Genomic DNA, 11,904 nt, shown 5'->3' with positions numbered 1-11,904 from the left:
CCTGGAATTAGTCCAGCCATTTGCACACATAGAATCTTGCTTAGTGAAGGTTCAAAATCAGTGAGACAACCCCAAAGAAGACTAAACCCCCTGATTCTTGATGTGGTTAAGAAGGAAATTACCAAACTTCTAAGTGCTGGGATCATCTATCCCATATCTGATAGTGAGTGGGTTAGTCCAATACATGTAGTGCCTAAAAAGAGTGGGGTTACTGTTGTTAGAAATGATAGGGATGAGCTTATTCCTACAAGAGTTCAGAATTCCTGGCGTGTGTGCATAGATTATAGAAAACTCAATGATGCCACACGAAGAGATCATTTTCCTCTTCCTTTGATAGACCAGATGCTTGAGAAACTTGCAGGCAAATCTCATTACTGTTTTCTAGATGGTTTCTCTAGGTACTTTCAAGTACTTATTGCACCGGAGGACCAAGATAAAACCACTTTCACATGCCCTTTTGGTACCTTCGCATATCGTAGGATGCCTTTTGGGTTATGTAATGCTCCAAGGACTTTCCAACGTTGTATGATGGCTATATTCTATGAATTCTTAGAGGAATGTATGGAAGTCTTTATGGATGATTTTACTGTTTATGGTGGGTCTTTTGATGATTGTCTTACTAGTCTTGAAAAAGTTTTAAAAAGATGCATTAAAAAGAATCTGATCTTAAATTTTGAAAAATGTCATTTTATGGGCAATGAAGGGATAGTGCTAGGGCATTTGATTTCTAAAAAGGGAATTGAAGTTGATAAAGCTAAGATTGAGGTTATATCTTCTTTGCCTTATCCTGCTTGTATTAAAGATATTAGATCATTTTTGGGTCATGCGGGATTCTATAGGCGGTTTATAAAAGATTTTAGCAAGATTGCTTTACCTCTCTCAAAGCTTTTACAAAAAGATGTGAAATTTGATTTTGATGATTCTCGTAGAGTTGCTTTTGATGATTTGAAATCTAAACTCATTTCTCCTCCTATTCTTGTTGCACCTAACTAGACTTTGCCCTTTGAAATTTTATGTGACGCTTCTAATTTTGCTGTAGGAGCTATGTTAGGCCAGAGGGAGGAGAAGCTCTTGATTGAGCTCAAGATATTAGTTTCTTTTCATATCATTATCCATGATTTTGTTATCCTTTCTGGTCCTTTTTAATGAAAATTGTGCTTAATTTAGATTTATAGCTCTTACTTTAAGTTAGTGTCATTTTGAGGACTAAATTGTCATAATTGGCTATTAATTGGATTCAATTGACTTCTAGGACAATTGATACTTCAATTTGTTACTTTTTTATTGTAGGACACTAAAGATTTGGGGCCAGAATTGAAGAACTCAAGGCAAAGGAAGCAAGAGAAGATCCTCTGCCTAAGTTCGCCGCGGCCAACATCCCACTTCGCCGCGGCGAAAGCCCATCTGTGAAGAAAGGTTACTCTGCCATGTTTCGCCGCGGCGAACCTTTCGAAGCAGCAAAACTCAGACCCGACCATTTCGGGAAATTTTGACCTACCCATCCCCAAAAACCGACCCATGCACGTAAGTTTCGGGTTAGAAACCCTATTTTGGGTATGATGAGAGGGGATGACCATGAGGGAGCCACCACCTTCGTATCTTTCATCCTCTTCTCTCATTTCCACCTCAGAAACCCTAATCCCATTTCCATTTTCTTCCATCTGCTGCTCCCATGGCTGAAGAACAATACCTAGTTGGAGTTGATTCAAGAGTTATGACTAGCTAAGCTTCTCAACTCTTGAATATGGTGGAAGAAGCATGAGTTCCAAGAGCTTCAAAGGAGAGTTAGCTTCATCTATAAGTTTTAGTTCTTTATTTATGAATTTCTAGGTCTAGGATTTGTAAATTTGAGCTGAACTATTTTGATTATGGTTGTAATCAATTCTGGATGATCATTTTGTGTATTGGATTAGTTAATGTTGAATTTGAGCTCTAATATATGTGGTTACATATATGTTTCTATGCAACTCTTTTGATACTCTCTGTCTTGCATGGTAATGTGTGATTGTTGGGTTGATCTGGGTTTGCATTTAACCAAGTGCATTAATTAATCTTAATACACACACTAAGTGAGCTTAATAGGATCTTATGAAATGGGTGCCATTGATTAAGATCCTAGACTTAAAGAGTTCTTTAAGGTTTTTTTCATTTAGAAAACTTGGTGATTTCTACTCCCAAACTTATTTTGAACTATGATTGCTTCAAAGCTGTATTCAAGAGATTACATATCATTAACTTCACTTCATTACTACTATCTTAGAAAAATCCAAAAAACATAGTAACTTAGATTTGAATTAATTGCATTTAGTTTTGGCATTTCATTAATGGCTAAAATCACCAAAAACCCCCTTTTTTCATTACTCTGCATAGCATTAATCTAACTTAGACATCTAATTTAGGCTCTCAAAAGAGAACAACCCGAGTTTGCACTACTGCATAGCTTGGATAATTTTTGAGCGAGAACCTCTAAGCGAACGACAAGAAAAGGCTCTCTTTCAGCTCTCAAGAGTCATTGCCTATGCTTCGAAAACACTGGATGCAGCTCAAGTCAACTATACAACAACAGAAAAAGAGCTATTTGCAGTTCTTTTCGCCTTAGAGAAGTTTAGACCTTACTTATTAAACTCTCATGTGACTGTTTTCACTGATCATGCAGATGTTCGCTATCTTCTCAAGAAACCACAATCGAAGCCAAGATTGATTAGGTGGACATTACTTCTTTCAGGAATTTGACATTGAAATAAAGGATCGAGCAGGGGCTGAGAACCATGTAGCTGATCACTTAAGTAGGCTACCTGATGATACACAGGGAGTAGACTCTTCTAAACTCACCTGTGATTCCTTTCCTGATTCAGTATTATGTGCTTTAGCTATTAAAGAGCCTTGGTATGCGCATATTGTTAATTATCTTATAACTGGACTCACCCCCCTTTTATGTCTAAATTTCAGGCACAAAAACTTCGAAGCGAATCGAGACACTACATCTGGGATACCCCTCACTTATGGCGGATATGTAGTGACCAAGTTATAAGAAAGTATGTGCCTAGTGAGGAGTTTGAGTCTATCATTGCAGCTTGCCATTCAATGGTTTGTGGTGGTCATTTCAGTACAAGGAGAACATCTAGGAAAATTCTAGATTCTGGTTTTTATTGGCCAACCCTTTTTAAAGATTCTTATGATTTTTGTCGGTCTTGTGACAAATGTCAACGTTTTGGAGGGTTAGGTAAAAGACACGAAATGCCCCAACAACCTTTACTTTTTTGTGAAATTTTTTATGTTTGGGGAATTGATTTCATGGGCCCATTTCCTCCGTCCTTTGGTTTTATATACATTCTTCTAGCTGTTGATTACGTTTCCAAATGGATAGAGGCTATACCTACTAGAAAAGATGATGCCCAGGCGGTTTCTAAGTTCCTTAAGTCCAACATTTTCTGTAGGTTTGGGATTCCAAGGGCTGTGGTGAGTGATAGAGGTACCCATTTTTGTAATAAGGTGGTAGATAACTTGTTTTCTAAATTTGGTGTCACCCACAAAGTCTCCACTGCATATCACCCCCAAACCAATGGCCAAGTTGAAGTTTCAAATCGAGAGGTAAAACAAGTACTGGAGAAGATAGTCAAACCATCCAAGAAAGATTGGAGCCTAAGATTAGAGGAAGCATTGTGGGCCTATAGAACTGCTTATAAGTCACCTATTGGAATGTCTCCTTATCGTTTAGTTTTTAGCAAAGCATGCCACCTACCTGTAGAATTGGAGCATAAAGCATATTGGGCAGTCAAACAATGTAACATGAATTTGGAATCTTCTGGGATAGAGAGAAAGTTGCAGCTACAAGAGTTAGAGGAGTTGAGATTGGAGGCTTATAAGAGCTCTCGACTTTACAAGGAGAAGGCAAAACTAATGCACGATAAAGGTCTCCTATGGAAAAATTTCAAGGTGGGAGACAAGGTACTGGTGTTTAAGGCCAGATTCACTTTTAAGCAAGGAAAGTTCAATACCCGTTGGGATGGGCCTTACACAGTCACAAAGGTGCATAATTTTGGAATGGTGGAGCTTCTTAATGAGGAAACTGGAGCAAAGCTTAAAGTTAATGGCCATCAACTAAAGCTCTACCATGAGAACCAAAAGCCTCCTTAGCTCCCTGGTCGTTTCTTTCCTTCACTCATTTACATGCTTTTGCTTAATTATTAATCTTGCTATGTTTTGTGCATTATATGTTGAATGAGTGTGGGGGAGAAACCCTTTTCAGTAGGAAAGTAGTGTAGCTATTTGTTAAATTCAGTAAGACCCCCTGGAAGTTTTGATCTCTGTCCTATCTTATTTTGTGCTTGATGATTTGGTGTTTGGAATGAATTATATAATTCAGATTGATTGAGAAAATTTGTATGTGATATACTGCTTAATCATGGAAATTGTTGAACACCTCCTGATCTCTTTTTAGGCATTTAAAGGTTTTTGAAGTATCCAGCCTCGTCTGTTGATTATTGTTCTGTTTCTCTGTTGTTTGAGTGTTTTGTGTTTTTGTTCTGTGCGTTCTGTAACACTTCGCCATAGCAAACCCTATCCTTCGCCACGGCGAAGTGGTTCATTTTCTCTTGCATTGCTTTTGGTGATGTTTCGCCGCGACAAACTTATGATTTCACCGCGGCGAATTCTGCCAGTCCGTGTGTGTTACTCTCGGGAAGTATTAGTCGCGGCGAACATGTACTGTCGCCGCGGTGAAAACATCCTTCTCCCCCTTTGTTTTTTTGCCTCGAGCATGGTTCGCCGCAGCGAACCGACCGTTTCTACGCTGGACGGTTTCGTTTTTCCCTGATTTTCCGTGTGCTTTTACCGTTTTACCCCCCATTTCTGATTTGCCCATCATATTTTCTTCAACCCATTTCCGTCTTTTCGCACCCCCACCCCATTAAAACCCCTTTACCCATTCTACTTACTTAAAACCGTCGGGTTTTTTCCCCCCCATTCGACCCCCTTATTCCCCTGCTCCATCTCTTCGGTTTCTCCCTCTTCCTCAACTGTAGTCGGCGCCCCTCTGCCTTCCGTCTCCTTACCCATCAGTTTCCCCCTCCCTATTTATCTCCCTCTCACCCGTTACCTCCCCCACTTCTTTTCTTTTCTCCTTCTTCCAATTTTCGGTTCCCTCTTCCTCTGCTCCGCCGTTCGCCTGTTTTTCCTCTCCTCTCAGTATGTTTTTCTTTCCTCCCTTGTTCTTTCTTTTAGTCTAATTCTATTTAGTTGATAGTTTGCTTAGTTATTCTGGCTTTGTGTTGTTGTTAGGTTGGGTTCTTTTGTGGTTAGTTTGTAGTTATGTAGCCTGTAGGTTATCTAATGATTCATAGTACATTGTGTTTTTATTTAATCTCTTTGCTTAATTTTGAAAATTTTTGGTCCTCTGAAAACCTATGAATCATTAACTAACCATTTGCTACTGTTTAGGTTGTAATTTTGGTTATTTCTGGGTAGTTTAGGTTGTGGTTGTTTGTGTTGTGTTTAGTGTTCTTATTGTTTGTTGCTTCAGGAAAATGCCTCGCACTAAAAATCCTGAACCCTTACCCGTGTCTGACTTTGACTCTGAGGAGGAAGCCGTATCTTATGATGACACCTATAAGTTAGTGGACAAGCGCCCCCTCTTTAAGGAGAGACCCTTTCCCCTTGAACCATCCAACCATCCCTTTGTCCAAAGACTCCAGGAATCCCAAATGCTTGAATTGGTTCGACCACAAGCAATGGGTAATGATGTCTTCATCCGCCACTTTTACACCTATGCCCGCCTTCATGGCATGCTATCCATTCCCTTCCGTGACCACCTTGTGAATTATTCTTTCACTATTTATAACATAGCCAACCACTACCGGCTTCCTGAAGTCCGTCATTCCCAATACTCATATTATCGCGATAATTATCCTTATGATGAAATTGTCCAAAACCTATGCCGGGATGGTGCCACTTAACATCATCCCCGCACTGCTGAGCTGTACTTGAAACGTTCTGATTTTCAGCCTGAGGCGAGGCCGTGGCTACACCTAGTCTGCAATAACATCTTGCCCACTTCCCATCTCCAGAACCTCCCTAAACGCCAAGCCCTTATTGTTTTTCTCCTCATGACCGGAAAAACTTTCAATGTAGCTGAAATTATCCAATCCGCCCTCCACGATTCCGTCAATACCAAAAAAGTCACTAATAGCATCATCTTTCCCCACCTTGTCTCTGACATTTTTCGCAAGTGCGGAGTTCCTTCATTTAATGATGACAGCTACTTCGAACCTGCACCTCTATTCCGGTATGAGTGCCTCAAATAGCCCACCATTAGACCCCACCCACCTATCTACCCTGTTTACGATGTTAGTGCAGGCCAGGCAGCTGCTGAGCCAGCCGAGGAAGGCCAAGATGCTCCTGAGCCTTCCCAGCCAGTCACCTTAGACACACTTGCGGATGACATTGATGAGCTGTCTGAGGAAGTTCACCAGATACGCGTTACACTCCTCTGGGAGATTAAGCGGCAAAGGATCGTGAAGCATTATATGACTGAGATCGTCGCTACTGCCGCCTGATTGAACCCAATTGGTCTATGTTATTTCATATCATTTTAAGGGTTTTTATCATAGGTTTTGGCTCCTTTTAATGATAATTGTGCTTAATTTAGATTAAGAGTCCTTACTTTGAGTTAGTGTCTTTTTTAGGGTAAAATTGTCATAATTAGTTATTAATTGTATTCAATTGATTTCTAGGACAATTAATGCTTCAAATTATTGCTTTTCATTGTAGGACACTTGAAAATTAGAGCCAAGATTAAAGACCAAAGCATTACACAACATGAGAGTTTCCAAGAAAATGCTGTGCTGTAGCAAAAATTCTGAAAATGTGCATCACTGGCTATTCTGGAATAGTTCGCCGGGGTAAACTTTTGAGTTCACCATGGCGAACCTCTTCGTATCAGCAACGTCAGATTCGGATCCAGAACGCAAAAATGGACCTTCTACTCTATGATCCGACCCAGATGGACCCCAAAAGCCCTTAGAAACCCTATTTTCGACCTAACACTCCATTCTATCATCTCCAACACCTCTATTCTCTCATCTTCTTGCCTCTCCACCTCCATCTTCTTCCCCATCCATTTCCTTCACCTTTTCTTCATTTCATCTCATTTCCTTCTACTCCCAGCTGCCATGGTTGATAGATTCACTTTGGTTGGAGTTTTTCTTGAAGCTATAGAGGGCTAGGGTTTATCAACTCTTGAAGAATGGTGGTATGGCATGAGTTTTCAGACTTCAAAGGGGAGTTTAGTTTCAGTTTGCAATTTTTAGCTATGATTTATGGCTTTCTAGGTCTAGGAGTTGTAATTTCTTAGTTAGGAACTTGGGATTGATACTGTAATTATTGGTTAATGATTACACTTGTAATTTGGATTGATTGATGTAGAATTTTGTGCTTAAATATATGTAGTTGTATATATGCTTATTGTAACTCTCATGATTCTCTCCTATCTTGCATGGTTATGTTTTGGTACTGAGTTGATTGTGTGTTACATTAAGCCAATTGCATGATCATTCCAAATTTACACATTAGGGAAGCTAAACAAAGTTTTCATTAATGAGTTCATTAATGAAAGCTTTGGACTCATTGAGTTAATGAGGTTCTTATAAAGAAAACCTAATGGATTTTGAAACTCCCAATATTTAAGTGAACTATGATTGCCATCAAAACCATTTTCAAGAGATTTTCTATCAATCATTTTCATTACATCATTATTATCTTAAAACACTAAAAACATAGTATCTTAGGTTTGTTTTCATTGCATTCAGTTTAGGCTCCATTCATTTAAATGTTAAAAACCCAAAACCCCATTTCATTGCATTGCATGGCATTTAGTCTAGCTTAGGTAATTAATAAAGGCTCCCAAAAGTGAAACGACCTGAGTTTGCACTATACTGCATAGCTTGGATTTATTTTTGATTGAGAACCCCAAGGCGAACGACAAAAGGCTCTCTTCACCGCCGTCTTGATGCATTGATCGCGAACCAGTTAAACTTTGCCTTACCAGCTGAGGAAGAGGAGCCACAGAGCAGTATGGGTATGGACGGAGCAGGCACATCAGGTGCAGGACCATCAGGATCCAGGGCAGATAATCCTGAGCAGCAGCTTTAGTTTTTCGTCTTTGTGTTTCTGTTTTTTGTTTGTTTGTTCTTTTGTTTCATTTGTTTTGAGGCTGGATATTTCTGAACCTTTATTGTGCTCCTTAGTCTTGAACTTGTTTAAATGGATGTTTCTTAATTGGTTTGTTATGATCCTTGCTTTATTTTCCCCCTGTTTCATTTCTGGTATTTGCTGTCATTGATTCCCACCTTGAGGACAATGTTATGATTAAGTGTGGGGGAGGGACTTATTGTGGATTCTAGCAAATATTTCTCATGCATCCATGCATCTATTTGATTTTGAGGTGCTTTTGAACTTATAAAGTGGTTGAATTGGGAATATTTTGAGTTCAGTTGCTGAAGAGTTGAAATTGCATAGGATTTTTCGTTTCTGCCACCCTTCGCCGCGGCGTAGCACCCTCTTTCTTTCACGATTAATTCTCTCTCGGGATACTTTCACCGCGGCCAACTTATACTTCGCCGCGGCGAAGGCATGCCTTTCCCCAGATTTCGTTTTTGCCATGTTTCGCCGCGGCAACCTCAATAGTTAGCCGCGGCGATCACCTTTCTTAAAAATATATATATATTCAAATAATTAATTCTTTGCAATTTCAACTGGTTTTCAGAAATTCTTCCTGGCTTAGATTCTTCATACTCCTGCATACTTTTTAAATTATTAGAAAAATTCAAATTGTACTGGTGCTTTTAGAAAATTTTCCATGCTTTTAAATGAGGGATGAACTTAGGCTAGTTACTTTCATGTTTTGACAGATAGTGAATGATGATATGCTTTGAAATCATGACTATATTGTTGTTAACCCTTGAGATTGATTAATTGAGATTTTAACCTTGTTGGAAGGATCTTTGGGCCTAAAGTTATTAAATTGAGTGAATCTACTTATTTCATATTTCTCTAGAACTTGTTTTAATTCTTAATCGAAGCTTAGTGAATCAATTTTTTGTAAATATGATAGAGGCATTTGATTTCAAACCCTCATTTCCCAAACACAAGCCCAATCATTTCACCATTGTGAACCCCTTTGAGCCTTCATTTTGAGTACATGCATGCAATTATCTCGTAATTTATTATGCAGCAAAAAAAACTGCTTCTTATATATTTAAAAAAAAAAGAAAAAAAAAGAAAAAAAGAAAAGAAAAGAAAGGATAAAGGTATAAAATTTATAGAATAAAAACTAAGTGGCTTCTTCCCTTGCTTTTGTTTAGATTAACTCTGTCTTAATAATTTGTACGCCTGTACTCATTTTCATTTTCATTTTCATTCTCATCCCACTCATTTCACTCGGCCTTCATTCAAGTTATAAACTTTAAAAGCCCTCTTGATTTACAAAGTTTGCTTCCTATGGTAGAGAGGTAGAATTATTACAAGCCTATGGTAGAAATTGGATTTAGTAGACTTGGAGTGAAATAACCCTTAAACAAGTGAGTTAAGAGTGAAATACTTATCCGTGAGTTAGATCTTTCTTGATCAATCTTTTGAGTTAATTATCCATTATGCTTATTTTCTTGGCATATCCTTGTTTACTGATGTCAACCCTGTGAGAGTTTCTTTCTAATCTTCTGCTTTCATCTTTAAGCAAGGTAATGTTTCTCTTTGTACTAGTGTCACTTTGAATTATTCTTGAGCTTTGTCCAGGAGTACAAAGGTCTAAGTGTGGGGGAATTTGATTGAGCTCAAGATATTATTATCTTTTCATCTCATTATCCATGATTTTGTGATACTTTCTGGCCCTTTTTAATTATAATTGTGCTTAATTTAGATTTAGAGTCCTTACTTTAAGTTAGTGTCATTTTGAGGATTAAATTGTCATAATTGGTTGTTAACTGGATTCAATTGAATTCTAGGACAATTGATACTTCAATTTGTTGCTTTTTTATTGTAGAACATTAAAGATTGGGGCCAGAATTGAAGAACTCAAGGCAAAGAAGCAGGAAAGGATCCTCTGCCTAAGTTCGCCGCGGCAAACATCTTACTTCGCCGCGGCGAAAATCATCTGTTGAAGCAAGGCTCTCTGCCATGTTTCGCCGCGGCGAATCTCTCGTAGCAGCAATTCTCAGACCCGACCATTTCGGGAAATTTTAACCTATCCATCCCCAGAAACCGACCCATACACACAAGTTTCGGGTTAGAAACCCTATTTTGGGTATGATGAGATCAGACTATCACATTTCAGCCTCCACCTATGTCTCTTTCATCCTCTTCTCTCATCTCCACCTCGGAAACCCTAATCCTATTTCTATTTCTTCCATCTGCTGCTGCCATGGCTGAAGAACAATACCTAGTTGGAGTTGATTCAAGAGTTATGACGAGCTAAGCTTCTCAACTCTTGAATATGGTGGAAGAAGCATGAGTTCCAAGAGCTTCAAAGGGGAGTTAGTTTCATCTATAAGTTCTAGTTCTTTATTTATGAATTTCTAGGTCTTAGGATTTGTAAATTTGGGCTGAACTATTTTTATTATGGTTGTAATCAATTCTGGATGATTATTTTGTGTATTGGATTACTTAATGTTGAATTTGAGCTTCAATATATGTGGTTACATATATGTGTCTATGCAACTCTTTTGATACTCTCTGTCTTGCATGGTAATGTGTGATTGTTGGGTTGATCTGGGTTTGCATTTAACCAAGTGCATTAATTAATCTTAATACACACACTAAGTGAGCTTAATAGGATCTTATGAAATGGGTACCGTTGATTAAGATCCTCTACTTAAAAGAGTTCTTTAAGGTTTTTCATTTAGAAAACTTGGTGATTTCTACTCCCAAAATTATTTTGAACTATGATTGCTTCAAAGCTGTATTCAAGAGATTACATATCATTAACTTCCACTACATTACTACTATCTTAGAAAAATCCAAAAACATAGTAACTTATATTTGAATTAATTGCATTTAGTTTTGGCATTTCATTAATTGTTAAAAACCCAAAAACCCCCTTTTTCATTACTCTGCATAGCATTAGTCTAACCTAGATATCTAACCAAGGCTCCCAAAAGAGAACAACCCGAGTTTGCATTATTGCATAGATTGGATAAATTTTTGAGCGAGAATCTCTAAGCGAACGATAACTAAGGCTCTCTTTCACTGTCACCTTGGACACCTTGGCTAATGATATTGATGAGCTGGCAGACCTTGTCCACCAATTGCGAGCCACCCTCCTCCGAGAGATGAAGAGGCAAAAGGACCGCAATGCTCTTTATGATCGAGACCTGTCACACCTTACTATTATATTGACTTAGATTCCTTTTAAAACCATTTTAGACCACATTGGATGGTCTTGGGCTCACTTTTTACCACAAAAACGCTAAATTTCGAATTTTTACTGTTTATTAGTTAAAAATCCAGTTTTTCTGGCCCAAATTCAAAAATCCATAACTTATTCCAAAAAAATCCAATTGGGGTGGTTCAAAATTCTACTTAAAGCTCTTTAAGTACTCTTTCAAGGAAAAATAATCTCATTGTGCAATTCCTTATGAAAAAGAGTCAGGTTTTTGAGAAATACAACACTGTCCATTTGCCAAAAACCCTTTTTCCAGATTCTGACCTTTAACTTTGAAAAATCATTATAAATCGTATACTAGGCCATTTTTAATGTATTAACTCTAAAATTGAAGCTAAGGAAGTTATCTTGCATCATCCCAAATTTCGTGACTAAACACATTCGGTAGCATGATCAAAAAGTCACGTGAACCAGACAGTGTCAGTGTGCTTACAGCATTGTTAGTATAATATGTACATAACCAAAATGAG

The sequence above is a fragment of the Neltuma alba genome, unplaced genomic scaffold, assembly GCF_004799145.2.
Source record: "Neltuma alba isolate B1F8T4 unplaced genomic scaffold, ASM479914v2 tig00010627_pilon, whole genome shotgun sequence".
NCBI lineage: Eukaryota > Viridiplantae > Streptophyta > Magnoliopsida > Fabales > Fabaceae > Neltuma > Neltuma alba.
The sequence above is the reverse complement of the archived record's forward strand: the minus strand, read 5'-3'. Positions refer to the sequence as shown.